Below are 19,001 nucleotides of genomic sequence, written 5' to 3' on the forward strand. Positions count from 1 at the left end.
AAAGAGAGCAATCCATTTTTTTCCCAATAGCCTGTGGCCACTCACTGTAAGGAGGCTAGAGGCTAGACGTTAACGGGCCCTTTTCCTTCCTCATCGCTCCCTATCCACACTATCCCTCCCCCCTCTACCTTAGTCTCCTCCACAACTCTTCCACCCCGTCCTGGGGCGGAGCCCTCGGGAAAGTTTCCCCGAAGAAGCGCGGCCTTGTAGTGGTGACTCCTCACGTTTCCGCTCCCGACCGCCAAACCAGACTGGCGCCTCTGGCAGGACTAACCATTTCCGAACGGATGATTTACTTCAGCCCTCTTGGTTATTTGTTTCGCGCCGGCCCTTATTCCTTCAAACCTCTCACTCTAACCTGCCTTCATTTCCGTCGAATCCAACCGATTTAAGGACCTCGTCAGAAGGGTTAAGTGGGTCTGCTTGTTGTTATTTATGCGGTTTTCAAGCACTTAGCATTTGGACAAATGATGATGCATTGACACTTTATCACATTAATTAATTATCACATTCTGGCATTTCTCGCTTCTAAGAGGCTAAGAAGGGATCATTCGGGAGTAGTTTCATCCCAGTAGCCGAGATTATCAGTAAATAAAACAATTAGGTTCTTAAATTCCGTTTTGGTTGTATGACTGTTGACTTTTACAAATGTTATTTCAACGACTTGATTTCATGTGCTATAACACCCTGATTTGTTTTTAAAGAAGAGATTAATTAAAGTATGGGGAAATGGGAGCCAAAAAATGTCTAGCTGTTGCAAAAAGTTCAACGTTATTTTTGAAATGAACTAATTTCATGCAATTATTAGTTAACTTATCAAGTAAGTTTACTGAATTTATAAGAATTAATCCCAATCAAGAATATTTGGTACACATTTCTTTGATCACCGATCTAAGTATTTATGTACTACATATCTAATTGTAAAAGCAGGTAAAAAGTCACTTGAACAAAAGCATTTAAAGACTCGACAGAATATAATTGCATAAATGTATACTATATTTCAGTCTCATATTAAAATTAGTTGTAAATAATCCCGTGTTGAAATTTTATATTGTGTAAATATTTTAAGCTACTTTATAACTCTTACGCACCTTCATTTATTTATTTCATAAGAGAATATGAGAAATTTAAATTATACCTTTTATTAGCATTATGAAGGAATATGTACTGATTCGCATGGATTAATTATTGGAGAGTTATAATAATATGTAAATAGGATTGATGCCAACTTTGGCTAGATTTATCTTTGCAGATATTTGTGTACATCTGTACACAAACACACACACACACACACATATATACATATATATATATATATATATATATGTGTGTGTATATATATATATATATATATATATGTGTGTGTGTGTGTGTGTATATATATATATATATATATATATATATATATATATATATATATATATATATATATATATATCTGGGTCGCGGTAGTCCAGGGGGTAGAGCGTTTGACTGCTGACCGGAGTGTCCCGGGTTCGATTCCCGAGCATGGCACTCTGGGCACCTGCAGCTCCACCCAAGCTATATGATTTTTCGAGCACCAAATCTTCCTGGGAAACCATAACCGGCACAGGGATGTGAATTTCACACGCCGTAGTACTGGGCGAACTCTACCATCACCTACCAAACCGACCTTCGGGTTTATTACTGTGTTAATGGTATATATATATATATATATATATATATATATATATATATATATATATATATATATATATATACCATAAACCGTGTGTGTGTGTACGACACCTGCCAAACGTCTTAATAGGTCGATAGTGGGGCATCGGTTAGGTGTAGATGGAGCAACAAACTAGGAGAAATGAGTGCCGGATTGAGAATGACTACGATTGCTCATTGAAGAGGAGAAACGGTTGTTTGTTGTGTTTTATTGCCCGCAGAAGAAAGTCGAATGGTCCTGCAAAGGTTTGGTGGTTTTAGAATATTCATGATGAGAGCTCGTTAAGGCGGTAAAATTATTGTTATTGATTTAATTACAGATAAGTAAGAGAAATCATTTTTGGTTATCGAATCACTTAATTTTTCAAACGCTTGTGTCATCAAAACTCATTATGATTTTAGAAAGGCTAGGAAATGTTCAATGAGTCTAAAGTTTAAGTTAAACTTTAAATTATGGAGACATACCTATATTTGGATGAATGCAGTACTTCTAGTTTTCCGTAATAGTTGGACATGAATAGAATAGGCAGCTGAAAAAACTCTCTGTGTGCAGAACAAGGGAGCACTCATTGAAAAATTGGGATCTGAAGTGATGCATTTAGGGAAAACGATGGAGTTCATGGGCATATCGTGAGTTAGGACTGAATAAAAATATAACTTGAGGATCCTAAAATTAAAGGCAAAATGGTATGATTTCAGTAATTTTACTTTGAGAAAGGTTCGTAAGTGTGTGCTCTCGAGCCTTTTGAAATGTAGATATGGAGCAAGCACAGAAAATGCATATGCTTGGTAATGGTGAAGAAAATCGAAGGAGTGTTTCACATGGAGGTGGAAGAGGAGAAGTTGCTGGGTGCAATTTGGAGAAAGAGGTAACAATGGATGAAGAAAGTTTCAAGTTGCAAATTTGAAGGGCCTTGGTGGAAGGACATATTTTATGAAATCGATGGAGAGTCCGGAATATGATAGGAAACTTGGACAGGATTAAGAGGGATCAAAAATATAGAAATAATAAAGTGGTTTAGTATATGTAGAAGTGTCAAGCCCATCAGTCTCATTTCACTTGCTTTATAAACCTGTTAATTGAATCATTTTTAACGTGCAAATGTGACTCCATCTCTAAGTCAATTAATAATAATAATTTGTATTTTTTAGCAAGAAATATTACCGGTACCGTGGAATGTTATGATTGAAACGCTGCTGTAAAATATACTTCCTAATGACGGACCAGTCATATTAGAGCCATCTTCAAAAATAATGATAATGCAGTTGTATGCGCGAACTTAATTTTGGCACCCATTCAAGAATATTTAATATATAAAAATTTCACCTGCATCTTTGTCATTATTGGAATTCCATTTGCTCTATTACTATGATTTAACGAACTCCCGCTCTTGTTTGTGCATGTATCTGTCACTCAATTTTAGGCATAGATTGACATTTGAAACTATAACAGTATTTTAGTTCATGGTATTTTTTTATTTTACTAAACACCTTGTTTTTATTCCATTTTGAAACTGTTATGTTTACATTTGGCCTTAGTTTCTTGATTCCGGTCATTTCTCTCCGCACCGAAAGGTCGGGACGGAGGGCTTGACTTCCTCTAGCCCTCTGCCCATTACTTGAAATGTAAAGCGACACTCGTCCTATTTGAAGAGATCTGGCCTGATCCACGTCTCACCACAAGGTTTTTGTTGCACAAATCAGGTCTGCATATTATCACGTTGTTCGAGGACCTCGGGCTACGCTGTTCTTCACTAAAAGAAAAGACACACTTGCGTTATTCTCACCTTAATCCGAGGTGAATTAACCGTTTGCAATTACACTTTAAAAAGTGGATTTAGTAGAGCCACTTCTCAAAGCTCTACTTTCTCTCTCTCTCTTTCACATTGAATCCATTCTTGTATTCAATTCCGCTCCATGAAGTAAGCATTGAAGCAGGAATGATGTTCCCGTGTATTAGAGTATTTTAGGGAAAGAGTGATAGATAACTTTTCTGTTTTTACTCCAGCGTCATCAACTACAGAGGTTAAAGGAATAATGGGCGGAAAATGGGCAATTCCGTGGGCAACCACTTCCTGGCGGTAGTGTCATCCTTTTCTCGTGGAAAGGTCACAATGAAAATCAAATATAAGTTGTACACTCAAGAGAAGTTTGCTCCAGATATTTTCTGAGAGAAAGCTGAACGTCTTCATTTCTTTGAATTGGTGACTCAGGAGGGAATGGATAAACATTTCGTTGTCATTCAGTTTGTATTCTTATATCCAGATATTAAGATGATGATCTGTAAATATTACATCATTCATAATTTATTACACCTTACTTTTTAAGAAATAAATTTTGTATATATAACGTATTCCCGTTAACTCCAGTCAACAAAGGAAGCTTCGGAAATTTTAAGCGAGAGTATTAATTGAATGGAATCGTAAAATAATGTAATAATCTTTATATATGATTTCAAAATGATTTCAAGAAATATCTCTTCCCGTCCATCCCCCTATTTCTTTAGAGGTTTGAATTTGGCATTAAACTATCGTCTTTTTCCACAGGGGAGTAAATTTTTAAAGTTGTAATTTAATTTTAGTAGACAGGCATGTTATATAAAAAATCATCCATAATTTAAAATGTAATTATCTATTTTGAAGAGTTCAAGATTTTTCATATACCATTTGATTGATTGCATATACGACAACCGATTTTCTTCTTTTTTCCTTATCTGCAGGAATGAAATCAAGTCTATTATCATTCCCAAATATTTTTACGTAGTGCAATTGATCATTTAAGATTTATTTAATCTTTTAAGATCATTTAAAAATCAATTAATTTTTAAATATATACTCAATGTTTCATGCTTCCTTCCTGCTAGGGGCATCGTTTTTTAGGTTCCTGTATAAATAATTCCAACTGGACTTTTTAATGGCAAAGGATCAAAGTATTTTTCTTTTTTTAACCATTGCAAATATTTTTTGTACTTGATATTCAATAAATAGATATGTAGACAGATATGTCTCGTTATTAGTAAAACTGGCTGAGGACAATATTCCAAGACGGCTCTTTCCCTCAACCCAGCATATTCTCAGGATTAAAATATATGGTGTCAAGTTAATGTAATGTGATAACCCAAACAAATTGATATTATCATCAAAAGCTCATTAATATTTATTTAACAAATATTAGAGTAATATCTCCCACGCGTGATGGCGCGCGAAATACCAAGGTAAGTCCTTTCTCCCTACGTCCGTGATATAAATGATGCGTCCAAAAAACCCAAATCGAGTGACACATTCCAACATCCTGCATTTGATTAAGGATGAATTCGTGTAGAGAGCCCTTGGTTAACCTTCTTTTTGGAGGGTTTCTGCTAAGATGGATGACGTCGCGGAGAAAGGGTATCGTTTGAGAATACTGCGGAGGATCGGTTGAGCGGATAAGCGACGTGGAGCAAAGACGGAGAGAAGGGTTGTTCATTCTTCTAGGAACGTCTTGTAATACGGCCCTGAGAAATCATATTCAATTGATCAACACGGCTGCATTTACTTTTCGCAAATCATTGCAATTATAACCTACCGTTGTAAATATAATAACAATAATCTTTCTCATTTCTTCTGATGAAACCATATTATCATTAGGTAATCTACCTATTAAGGTAGGTTTTTGATGGACACAACTACTAAATAAATATTTCGTGATTCCTAGCGAAACACAAAATCTAGCATCCTACTCTACATCAGGTCCCTCTTCATCTTTGAGTACTTCCTTCCTCCCTCCATCCCGTCCAACATCCCTAACCTGTTCCTTCCCTTTCCTCGTTTGCCTAACATGCTCCCCTCTATTACAATCTTCAACATCCCGCTGCCGGTCAATACCCCATTCATCCACTTTTCCTGCCTCCATAGGATTTCTCCCAACAAACCCCTCTCTTCGACCACCATACCAAGTACTTTCTCATTTGTTTTCTTTTCGGTCCATTTCACCTTCTCCATTCTTCTCCACAACCACATTTCAAAAGCCTCCAGTCTACATCTATCCTCCTACTTCAGTGACCACGTTTCCGCACCGTACATAGCTACGCTCCATATCAAAGTTTTTACGAGTTTTTTCTTAATATCCTTGCTCACCATGCCCGTCATTAACTTCCTCCTACTTGTGATCGCCTTTTTTTCTAGTGCAGTTCTTCTCCTTGCGTCCCTATAACTTTAACCATGTTGGTCCGAAACATTTCAGATTAATGTTAGCTGCCCCACCTGCTCCAGTTTTTCCCTCCTATGTTTAGCTTAGCCTTTGTCTTTCTTGGAAAATCCTATAACCTTTGTTATATTTATATTGATTCTCATCCCATATCAATCACTAAGAATTTCCTATTCACTCAGCAATTCATGCCCCCCATTGGCTGACTCAGAAATAGAGTTTGGTCATTAGCAAGTCTAACTGATTTCACGAATTCGCCGCCAACTTTTATTCCTATCCTATAAATAAGATTATATATCCTATATATTAAGATTTTTGTATAATAAAAAACGATAGAATCTTCCTAGTTTCAATATTTTCTGTCTTCGTGGTGTTTATTGGTGCATTGTTGAATAATGTGCCTAGAAAATATTATTTTTGAATGAAACATAAAATATTCTTATGTTTTAAGCCGTTGGGAATCTGAAAAAATTTGGCAAACGTCGGTAGAATGAGTGTGAAAGAATAATTACATTAAAATTTCATGCATAGATTTTAACGCTGATTTTTTTAAACTCGTCATTCTTTATTTTGGAAATGGTATGATTTTATGGTCCCTTAGTCGCAGAGAAAGACTATTAAAACTTAAATATTTTTATTAAAAATTACTTGCGCTGAAACTGCTATAAAATGGTTAATATATTCAAATTTGATAAGCAAAGATTAAGTACTGCAGTAGAAAAAATGATCCGACATGATGAAAAAGAGAGCATGATTTTAAAGCCTGGTATTTAAAACTTTTATTTTACTGCATGTATATATCACGGGTATTCTTTTATTTTTATTGTTTTATAAAATAATAGCTGCGCAAATATATACGCAGCTATTAACCCCTGTGGGTTCAGCTAGTAGAATATAAAAGGCGGTCATTAGCCCGTAAGTTGGTTTGATGGGTGGGATAAACTCATACTAAAACCTACGGGGTGTTAAATTTCCTTTCATGATATTCAAAGTTATTCGGTCATTTCTTTTTCCACTTCCACCACTTGGTTCCCCAACGTAATCTGGTACCTAAATATCAGTTAGCTTTGTTGAAGTTTAGGATATCGGTATTCACCCGAAGAGGAACCCGCTCTCTACCCTCATTTACTGAACGTTTTACCATCTAGCCTAGCACGCTCATTTTTAGAGATTAACACTAAAAATAATTATTTGTTACATTTTATTCGATTATTTGGCGATTTTCTGGTGAGATGGCCATTTTTTTCATTTTTATACAATTACCTCTCTTTTGTAGCAAACAAAATCATTGTGAATATTCTGGAAGAGTCGAAAAGGAGAGAGAAAGAGAGAAAACCCGAATGAAAGAATGTCAGGGACCGTTGTAGGGACTAATAGCCCAAGAATTCTTTCCTCCGTAAAATATAAAAATTACTCTACGAGTGTGCCATGGTCTGGGGGTAAATAAACAGAACACAACATAATACGTTATAAAATTGTAATTATTAGAACTTAAAGCTTAAAAGTTCGAAAGAAAAACGTGTTTGCTTCCTGAAAACTGACTTGAATATTTCGTATCTAGAGAAATAAGAGTCTCAAGCTTATTAAAAGAGACTGCCAGGTAAATAGGGTGATCAGAACATATTTAATTAGTAGTGTCACTCAATAGCGTTCACAACTTGGAAGGACCGACAGATATATTCCCCTCTCTTGACACAATTGGCATAACCATCGGTATAACGTTGACGATAAGTTGCCGATTGCGAAGAGTTTTACCTTTCTTCCGATGCATAGAACATGATTTATACCATGTACCTCCGTGAGGCAAGTTGAGATTTGGAAAAAATTTTCCTATATTCCATTTTGAAGAAGCAATTAGAAAAAAATTGCCATTTTAAGTTAGGGCTAATATTATTTAGGTAAATTATGTGTTTTGATTTTCTATGGCTGCATACGTTTGGTCTCAGTTAGTCTGCTGAATTGAAAGAAAATTTCTCAATTGATACCGCTGGTATTGGTAACGGAAATTCGCCCACTGGTGATAACATATTGTCGAGGGCATGTCACAAGGAAAGGGTTGAGGAGAATTGTAAAAGCTAGTCAAAATATTGGTTGGGAAGAAACCTCCAAGCTGGAAGAAAGCTCCTGAGTCAAAAACTTGGCCTAATTCACTTATTTATTACTCTGCACGAACTTTTTCTCATATTGTAGGTATCTATGTCTCCTATTACCTCGTACAAATAAAGAAATATATATATATACGAGTACATATATGTACGAGGGTCATCCGGAAAGTAGTACCCGTTCGTGAAATAAAAAGACAAAAGTAAATATTAACAAACATAAAAAATTTTATTTGAAAGAGGATACTTTAAACTACTTCTCAACATAATCTCCAAGCAAATTAAGGCATTTGTCATAACGTGTGACAAGTTTCTGTATTCCTGCTGCACAGTCCTTCGCCGCCAGCTCATTGAGATACGCGAGGGACCCATCTTGCACAAATTTTTGCATAATGCAGATGGTGTTTAACAATTTCATGAACAATTGTTCGAGAAACATTGGGAAAATGCTCACAGATGTCATCAATTGTGACGCGCCGATCGTTCCTCACGAATTCGTCAACTGAGCTCACCAGTTGGTCTGTAATGACAGACGGTCTCTCCGAACGCTCATCGTCGTGTGTGTTCCCCCTCCCCATGTTGAAGTTGCGACACCACCGCCGAACAGACGACTCGTCCATTACATTGTCTCCATACACCTCCTTTAATTGGCGATGAATGTCACATGGGCGAACGTTTCTTGCATTGAGGAATTTAATCACTGCCCTCACTTCACAACTGGCGGCGTTCTCAATTTTTTTAAACATTGTAAACAATCACAGAAACAACACAGGCAATGCTAGCGTCACGCAACTTGGCTCAGAGAAGGCAGACAAGCCACTAAAGCTATCTGACCTCGTCCAGCGGCTACTCGCGTCGTCAGCACTTCATGCGGCACGAACGGGTACTACTTTCCGGATGACCCTCGTAGTACACTATACTCGTGGATGTATGCGTGTATATATGTATGCATATGTACATATACATGTATATATGTATATATATATATACATACATATATATATGTATATATATGTATACATATACTATATATATATATATATATATATATATATATATATATATATATATATATATATATATATATATATATATATATATATATATATATATATATATATATATATATATAAACGCATTTATAGATTTTTAAAGCATAAAAATACAAAGATAGGACACTCACATTTGTAGTTTTGACGTTTCAACGCCACGACCGTCATAATCAGAAACAGATTCTGAATTTGACGGTCGTGTCGAAACGCCAAAACTACATATATGAGTGTGGCACTTGTTTGCATAAACCCCCCGCAGAGTTTAATGTAAATTACGTTTCCTCGATAGTGGTTAGAGCATCGGCCCTGCAAGTCGAAAGATCCGTAGTTAGAGTCCCGGTCAAGGACGTACACCCACGTATACATGTATACATACGACTCGTACACAAGTACTTATGTTTTCCTCCAATAAGAGGACCAATTATTTCATTTTACTGCAAATCTATCTTGGAATGCGAATTATCACTAATAACTGTCTTTTCTTACAACAACACCTCAGATATTGGTAAGAGTATTTACTTTGGCGTGTATCGGTTAAGGCATAATATTTACAAATATTAGTATTCTATGATTCTGTAGGATTCAAATATTTACTTCATAAATATTTGAATCCTACGAAACGATCCATTTAGTCATCTTCATTGGATGTATAAGTTTTGAACTCGATCTAAATTGGTAATCGCAATTCGCCATCATCGGCGAAACCCTGCCCATTGCGTTTTCACACTATTTTTTTCCGCCGAGCGCATTCCATGTGCCGCCCTGGCTTTAATGCCATGGAGCGCGCTCAAAATTAAACTTGAGCGAATATTTTCTCAAATCGGGGTAAGTGCCGCACGCCTTTTTATTCCGAATCCCACTGAAGGAGTCGAGTGAGTGCATTAATCCGAGAAGGGGTTCCGCGTGTGTGATGAGAGAGAGAGAGAGGGACCCTTTTACACCGTCGGCCACGGCGGGGCGCACCGTTCCGTGACGAGGCAAGGGGCCTCATGCCCTCACGCCGCTAAGTTTTCCTTTCGCCGCAATCCCCTTAAATAAAGAGAGCCCGCGGGATCGATTAATCCCCACAATGCACTCCGCGGGGCGTCCGGAGTAAAAGGGAGTGATTTCGCCCCCTTTTCACCCTCAAAAGCCGCCCACTCTCGACCCCTCTGCCAGCATCATTACTTCCGCGCAAAGAGTGACTTTCCGTGTTCAGCATGTTCCGAACGCGATTTTATTCTTCCTCTGCCTCCATGAAGTGGATTCCTTTACGCTGCCGGTAAATTTATATAGATACCTAGCTCGTGTGGTTTCTAAGTTGTGATCAAATGCATCATTGGGTGAGATATTTTTGAGGGAAACATTTTCGCTCGCAACCAACTTCGGATTTGGCTAACGGCGCTGCGACAATAGGAAAAAAATCCGGAATGTGGACACAGACTTTCGAAGAATTTGTCAAATAGTTTTAAATTTCCCTGATTTAGGTTTACCTGTAGGTTGGTTGGCATTGAATAAATAAGACTAAGACCCTAATTAATCGTTGAACGATTTTCTTTTACTTCTATTAACAATGCATCATATATTAAACAATATTTAAATATTTTCGGTACTCTTACTTTATTCTCATGTTTACTCCATACTGCTGTGGTAGTTTCATTACTCAAGTTCTCGTTTTTTAGAATTCTTCTAATTCCCCCCGTCAAATACATATAAAGAGTGGCATTTAAAGGTGCTTTTACACCGGAGTAGTTTTCACATGCAAGGCCTAAATGGTGGCTAATTATTCGCAAATGAAAAACTGAATCAAAAGATTCATGCCGTAATTTGAGTAAACGCAAATCTTTGTTTGCGAGAACTGAGTGTAATGACAGAAGCATAAAAAGGAACCACATGGAATTTTTTTGAATGTTTAATTTTATTGTTATCATGATGGCGCAAGAAAAATAATTGGATTTTTTTATTATGAATCGTGCTAAATAATTTTGGAGAGTGTATTTGAAATGAGGTAATTTGCTAACCAATTAGCTGCACATTATAAATATCTTTCAAATGAAACCAAATCTAACCTGGGTGCTCTTTCAGAATTTTTCTTTTTGAAATTAGGATGTTTCCTGCTGTTTAAGTTCTTCGTTTTAAATTATTTTAATGTAAAAGTGATAGTGCTACATAACATATTATGTTACGATTTTTGTGCAATCATTCTTAATTAATTAATAATTTTTTAATGCTGATTAATATGCATTGTCATTTACCATAAATTCTACATGATATTTTAGTACTAGTAGTTGAAATTGTTACTTTAGTAATGATCATTTTTATCCAAACGCTTTCCTAAATTTATATGACTCGTACTCACAAAATATTTGCAGGGAGCAGCATTTCTTCGCCTTAACTACATCATATCTCTGTAATAATAAGAATAATTTGGCTCATTTGATTAGAATCGGGCAATTTATTGTTTCAATGTTTTTTGGGGTACCTTATTTTTAAACTCCCAATACAATTCGCATTAATTTTTTGCAAAATACGAGTAACATACCCTTCCTTTCCGTCATTCTCCCTGTTCTCACTCTTTTCTTGATAAATATAGCCAATATTTTGGTTTCTCGGGTTGATGTTTTCCAATTTGTTCAACGTTATGTAAGTATCCAAGGATAGCTTCTAGTTCGCATCTTTCCTCGGCATAAATTGGGCAATAAAGGATTCTAGTGTATATTCGTGTCCTTATCCACCATTCATTCACATGCCCCCTCCTTTTTTCCTCTATTTTCTTGAGGTATGATTTTAAACTCCCCTTGCCATCTTAAAATATGCGTAAACAAGTTTTAAAGTTGATTTTTATTCTTTTCTTCACGCTAGGTAGGAATCGTGTGGTTTTTATACCCTTTTCTAATGCTTTCCATTCCCGTTCCCATTTCTCCAGGAAATTCGCTTTTATAACCTTCCTGTTCCTGCTCCATTTCACCGTTGGAGACAAAGTTACATCTCTTAGAGTGGCCTCTTCCATCTGCCTCATCCGTGACTTCATTCTTCTTTCCTCTATTGAGAATGTTATCGGCTGTACCCCGGTTATTATTAGTAGAGCTTCATTACAGACCGTATTGTATCTCCCGGATATTTCAATTAGGCAAGATCTTCGGACTTTCAGTTTCCTCTGGATTTTACTATAATTGAGCCTCTCTCCTCACACATCACAGCCTATGCCAAAATTGGGATGGTGACTCCGTTGTTTATAGTTCTTAAGTGTATTGTGGTAATACCCAATCTGTTTCTGCTCAGGCTTCTTACGTTGCTGACCTGAAATTTTCTCGACCTTGCCTGCTGCGTAATTTGCGTATTCTTGCAAGGTTAGTCTATTATCGAATTCAATGCCCAGGTATCTAAAGGTGGAGGCTCTTTTTAGGTTTTGACCATAGATTTTTATAGGTGCGTTTTGAAAAAGTTTTTCCCGAACATGGCGTATTTGGTATTATTAACAGAAATTTTTATTTTACAGATCTTTTTTGATGATCCTCCAAAGAAAAGGACCAAGTATGGATCTCTGTGGTGCCCCTTTTGTAATTCTAATTTCGGCTTCCAAATTATTTAGTTGTATTTTGGTTTTTATCTTCAAAAAATAATGTCTAATAAGTTCTACTATTTGTCCCAGGATTTTTTAACTTTTGAGTTGGTTTATGCAATGGGGCCACTATAAGGAATGAAATGCTGCTTCATATTCAATGAACAAGGCCACCTTGTACTTACATTTAGGGTTTTTGGTTTCTAGCAGCAGTTTCATTTCAGCGGTTGTAGTGGATCCGCCTCTTAGGAATCCAAATTGGCTTTTGCAAAGCAGTTCCTTCTAACCAGTTGCTTCTTCAATTTTGATTTTGATAATTCGTTTGAACATTTTCCCCATTTCGGGTAGAAGTGCTATGGGTCTGTGTACATTAGGATAAGAAGGGTCTTCTTCTATAGATTTCAAGATGGTGCATAGGACACCCTTTTTCCAAGTTGCAGGAAAGTATTTGTTTCTGCAACAGTCGTGCAGCAATCTAGTTGAGGATAACCGGCTAGGCTGCTTTGATCAATTCATCGTGTATGTCACTAATACCTGGGGCCTTTCTCATTTTCATCTCTTTGATCGCGGTTCTAACTTCCTCATCGGTGATGTCTATCTCCGCACTTTGCAGACAGAGGAAGTTAGCCTCCCTCCTAATTATTTCCTGTTCTTCAGTTTCACTTTCTGCTGAGACGTCCGGTGCTGGTGTGTCGATGATGTTAGAAATGGTTTCATCCAGAATTAGAAACTCCCCTTTGGCTTTGGTCTTATCCGAGTATGCTGGTGTAATTTTAAAATTTTCTCTGCCTATTTTATATTTAATAGCCCCCAAGGGTTTTCCTCAATATTTGACCTTGATAATTTCTCCCTGCTTTTTACCTTGCTTTTTTGCCCTTGTTGTTGATAGTTCTCCTTGCCTCAAAATATGTTCTTTTGTTGATGGTACGTTATCTGTGGCTAATACTTTTCTGGTAGGTCTCCTTATATTTCTATAATTAACTTAAGCCTGTGGAGTTTCTCATTCCACAGCACTGCTTCTTTTTGTCGTATTCTGGTCAGAGGGATCGAGGTTATAGCGGAACTTTGCAACGTCTCCGTAAAAGATCTCATTCGAGCATCAATTCTATTATTGCTGGGTTGCATAGCAGCAATTCACATTTGTACCAAGTGCTCTGTAATAATCTCTCCATAAATTTTCTCCAGATTGCTGCGCCGATGTTTCATCGTCCTTGATGCCAGTTGTAATTCTCTGTAGTCGTGCCAATCTAGTATGTGACTAATCTGTGGTCGCTGATGGATAGTTCGACATGATCCTCCCATCCAAGTACAAGTCTCGTAATAATGCCGAGTTACTGATGGTTAGATTTATATTTGAGCAGTCCATCCTCGAATTGTAGAACTTAATATGTACGGTTGCTCCAGTTAGTTTGATGTATACAGATCTCATGATGCTACCAAATTATCCCATGCCCAGCCTCGGTAATTGGTTTTCTTACTTAAACATATTTCATTATTTGCATTAGAGTCATTTGCGACTTGTGTCATTTTATTTTTTAATTTCTGTATCAGGCTCTTTAATTCTGTAATTTGCTCTTCGATGTCCTCCGAAGGTGGCATGCATCCGGAAATTAGTATCAGTAGTTTTCTATCAGCCTAAATTTCCCTGGCTATTAATGTTTTGTCTTACATATGTATGTTTATAAATTTCGGGAAAATGGATGACAGAACTAGACAAGGCAGACCCAAGGGCTACTTCTGCCCACGGACAACATGGGATAGCGACTGTAGGGTCACAGATAGCTAAAATATCACTTGCCATCCACAGCTTTTAGGGAATAATTATTTCTTCTTAATTGCATGCACTTTCACTAACTTCGTGTAAATTGTTGTCAAAACCCTTCCCGCATGACCGCATTAGAATGCCATTAAATAATGTAATGCTCGTTACAGTATTGCTTGCTCTGCTTTGTTTTTTAGTTTCCCCTTATGTCCCTCATCTCTCTGTATTAGGGGACCCTCCTGCTATCTGCGGCGTTGGATCACATTCCCTACCTCTGTTCTAGGTGAGTAGGCCGTTGTATGTTGCATTTCCATGTGGTAGTGGAATTTCGCCTTCTTAATTTTCAAATTCTAACTTGCACGTTATTGGATTAATGTTTTACCACATCCTAAGACGCAATCGTTTGTTAGTTGATAGTATATGTATTTTCATGCATGCAAGTTGAAAGGATTTTTGCAGGAATGTATACGCTACTATGGTATTTGCATGGTAAGAGTGGTGGTGGTAAGAGTTGATTTTGCATGCGGTTTTGCACCTAACACCCCCCACCACACTCCGTTACGGTGGCTTGCGAGGTGTTATGTAGATGTAGACCACGTGTTCGGGGTCCTGGATATACGGCACCGATTAAAGAAATAATTGTACGCAGCACTGATGTTTACAACACCAGTCGCATACCTAAGTTTCACCACACAGCTCCACCCAGGTTAGGAGCAATCGGGCAATTCCGGTATAGACCACATGCTCCGGTTTTCGGAGATATTCAGCCAATTATTGCGAGATGCACACACAACACATACGCGAACAATGCCAATAAGGCATACAAATCTCACCGTGTTTCTTCAGACTGTTTCCGATAAAGTGCCGTAAAACTGCAATTTCGTATGTACTTTCCACAGCCTGTAGCATACGTTGAGTTAAACCAATAACCTCAGCAAGCTTACAAATGGTGAGGAGCATGGTGGGGAAAAAAACCTGAACTTTTGGTCACATTCACACGAGAATTTCTACCTTATATGATGTTTAAATAAACCAAAAGCGGGAGGTACGGAGCTCAAGGCAGATACGTCCGCTCGCCACTACGTCTAGACACGTCCCCCCTATATCTCTGTAATAGGTAGTTCTCTTCCATGGACTGTAACCTAAACTAAGGGAGAGCTTGCGAGCTCCATTGGCCCATAGAGCTCTACTGGTGGGTCCAATGATAATTGCTCCAGATACGAGTATGGTCACCCAACTCAGATAGGTCTAAGGTTAGGATCCGGAGAAAATGTAGTCCACGCATTACTTCTTCTGCAAATTTCGAATGCTACCCCTCAAATAAAATTTTTAATTCATAAACCATAGTCTTCTGTCTTCCTCTCATCTCTCCATTCGCCTACGGCTTCGTTTCTATCTACCAATAATATTAGTTGCATCCTTCCCAGGTTGTTCCAAATTATGTCTCCTAATTGGCCATACACTCTGTATATTACTTCCCTCGCTGACTGCTTGTTTGCTTATACGTAAACCAGAATCACTACCAGATGGATCTGACCTGATTTTACCCCAACCAGAATGTTCCGTAAATTATCGTCGCAATTTAATAACATTCTTCTGCTCTGCATTGCGGCCAGTGCACGGTTGCTTCTTCTCCACCCCCGGTATAATTTACTCTCTATGTATTGCGGGATTAATTTCTGCATACCATCTCTACGTATTCTTTTCACCTTACCTGGCTATTGTCTGTCTCTCATAATAGCTACCGTATGTCATATCTTATGGCCTGAATATTTTTCTTTTGCTAGGTCGTGAAAATTCTGTTCCATTCTCAAATAGTACTTCTACATTTTCTTTCACCTGAAATCCGTCCATATCCTCACAATAATCTTTCTAACAAATTTTCCCGGTTATTTTCTCACCCAAGTTTACGACATAGCTCTGCGCACATTCTCGAGCTATTTCTTTATTAATTTTCTTCCATCCACTATCTTAATCATCTCCATTATAATCAATGTTTTCTAATTCTTAAATAAATGACCATACTTATTGTTTATTTCACAGCTCGTTATATCCAGTTCTTAATTTCCACCCACCATCTCCGAATCTATTCGTTCCGTAGCCTCTTTCAGTTACTTATTGAAAGTTATTTATGCTCATTACCAATAATTCTCATAAAACCTTCAATGTTCCACCCAAGATTCCTATCCCTACCATTACTTTTGTCAATTAAATTTCATGTAAGGTATGCCTGGAATCTGCATTCACACCCAGGAAGCTGGGTGAATTGATCCTCTCAACAAATACACGTCGAATCATGATGTTATACAACTTAAACTTGCCTATTTCACTCAGCGCTTCCTATATATACCTGAAGCAATACCAGATATTAATTGTTGGGCTATTATTTTCAGCAAAAAATGGATAAAATAAGCTAGAAAAATAAAAGGAATAAACGCTTAAGTTTAAAATAAAGGAGTTGAAGAGGGAAAGTTGCTGGAACTCAAAGGTAGAAAAAGTGAATGGAGGAAATATTAAAAGGTTGTGGAATTTTTAAGGCCATGATAGGAGAGAGAATGGTGGGGACGCATGGTACAGGAATTAAGAGAAGAGCTTTTTAAAGAGCGTGGAAATAATGTATTGTAAGTGATGAGATTTTCTCGTTATGCATGAATAGTAATCTTAGGGGCTGTTCAAACCCTATTTCATTCGGTAGAATACCTTGAATGAATTGTATATTTGTTCGCATTAAATTTTATCAGCTTAATATTATATACTTCATATTATTCCATAAACTAATTGCAACACCGATACTGGTCTTTTAAGAGTGAGGTATCGATTACAACGTCATGCCGTGTAAAAAACCTGTTCTCTTCGCTTCTTGGCCAGCGCTCTCTTCTCTATCACACCCTTCAACCTTCAATCTCATCCAATTGTTTCCTTCACCCACATTTTTACCTCGTTTTAGTTTTGCCTATCAGCTTTTCCCTATTCATTCCTCACGAAAAATTTAGTTCTCTGTCCTCCTCTTTCCAAATTATTTTCTCCATTCTTCTCATTACCAAAGTTCACGAGTTTCTTAGACGTGCTCATCCTATTATTTATTTCTTTATTTATTTTAAAACATTGTTCACATACAGCAGTAGCGCCATTTTACAGTGAAAAATATAACAAACATGAAAGAGGACAAAAGACAATAACAACATAACAATAACAACGAGAACCAAGCATGGACCGGGGAAAATTTTAATTTACTGAAAGTTGTGATAAAGCTTGGGTGGTGAATTTTATTGCCACATTCAGCACATTTTTGAATCATGCAATGTTACAAATTATTTATTTTAATAGTCTATTTATCTTAATAACCGAGACGAAAACTAACACAATTTTCCCCTTAATAAAGATTTATTTTCCACTAGTCCCGATGCATTACATCGTTTTTAAGTTATTTCAAGAAGTGAAAACGATATACATCAGAAATAATCGAAAATAAATCTTTATTAAGTGGAAAATTGCAAATTTTTTTGTATTTGCTATTATGGAATAATTCCACCACATATCACCTGAATCTGCAACCTTTTTATCTTCTTTATTATGATGTTATCCATATTCATATAATCCTTGGTTCATTTATGTGGTCACCACCTTTATGTTCCCGTTCTGTTTTCCATTTTCCCTCCCTGTGCATGAAGTATCCCTGATACGATCATCTCCGATGTATTTTCGGCCCGCTAACCGCGCATCCGAAGTCCATTAGCGAGTAAGTACGTGAATGACATGAGATTCTTCATTAAGTTTTTACTGGGGGAGCAGGAAATACGAGGGGTGGAGGAAGGTGTGAAGGGAATGCTGGTGGGTGCTTGTTCATTAATTCCCCGTCGCGGGATTAAAAGGGGCCGCGAGGGAGAGTGCGCCCAATCGAACGCATCCCTTCGCCGCTTAGTCGCGTACCGCCCCATCCCGCTCCCGGTGATCGGACCTCGCGATTCGCTCCTCCACAGGCTTAACACCCTGGCACTTTCGATCCCGCGGAAGGACTACTTTTCTCCGGCCGCATCCAGTGACGGCGTGACCTCTCCTGTGAGAGTCCTACCTCTTGCCGTCTTGCGTTTTTATGAAGTCTGGGGTGCTTGGTTGGAATAGGGAGAGGTCTCTTTCCCTTCGGAGAGGATGGTTGTCATCCAATTGCCAGTCGAGAAAAGTGGCTCGAGCCTCTTAAAGGGATACCCTCCCTTTTCCTATCGACGCTACCCTCGCAAAGAGGAAGAACCTAGTGTCAATGCGATGCACTCGCTCCGCCCTACTGGATAATGAGGGAGAAAGAGAGAGGATAAGTGGAGACGGGGGAGTATACTCCCGTTCTTTTTTTAAAATTCCTAACGCTAACACTCCGGCAAAACTTTGGTACGGTTTAGAGTCACTTGATGATACGGCAGCCGTTCTCTCTTATGAGTGATAGTGCGGCGTAGGTTCGGTTCTTCATTACCCACAAATGCGTAGCGTTACTTTGTCATGATTTACATGTTGAAGAATATAAGACTTTGAAATTGCAAAATAAATCGAAAGGAAGCGTTTTAACTCGCTTTTATTGTTTAATAAGAGTATTCGTAATCTAAAAGGTGTCCCGAATAAAATTCAAGCTGAAGTAACGCAGAAAAGTCGTAGCGGTCAATGTGTCCGTC

This window comes from Hetaerina americana, unplaced genomic scaffold (assembly GCF_022747635.1).
Source record: "Hetaerina americana unplaced genomic scaffold, ioHetAmer1.1.p SCAF_9, whole genome shotgun sequence".
NCBI lineage: Eukaryota > Metazoa > Arthropoda > Insecta > Odonata > Calopterygidae > Hetaerina > Hetaerina americana.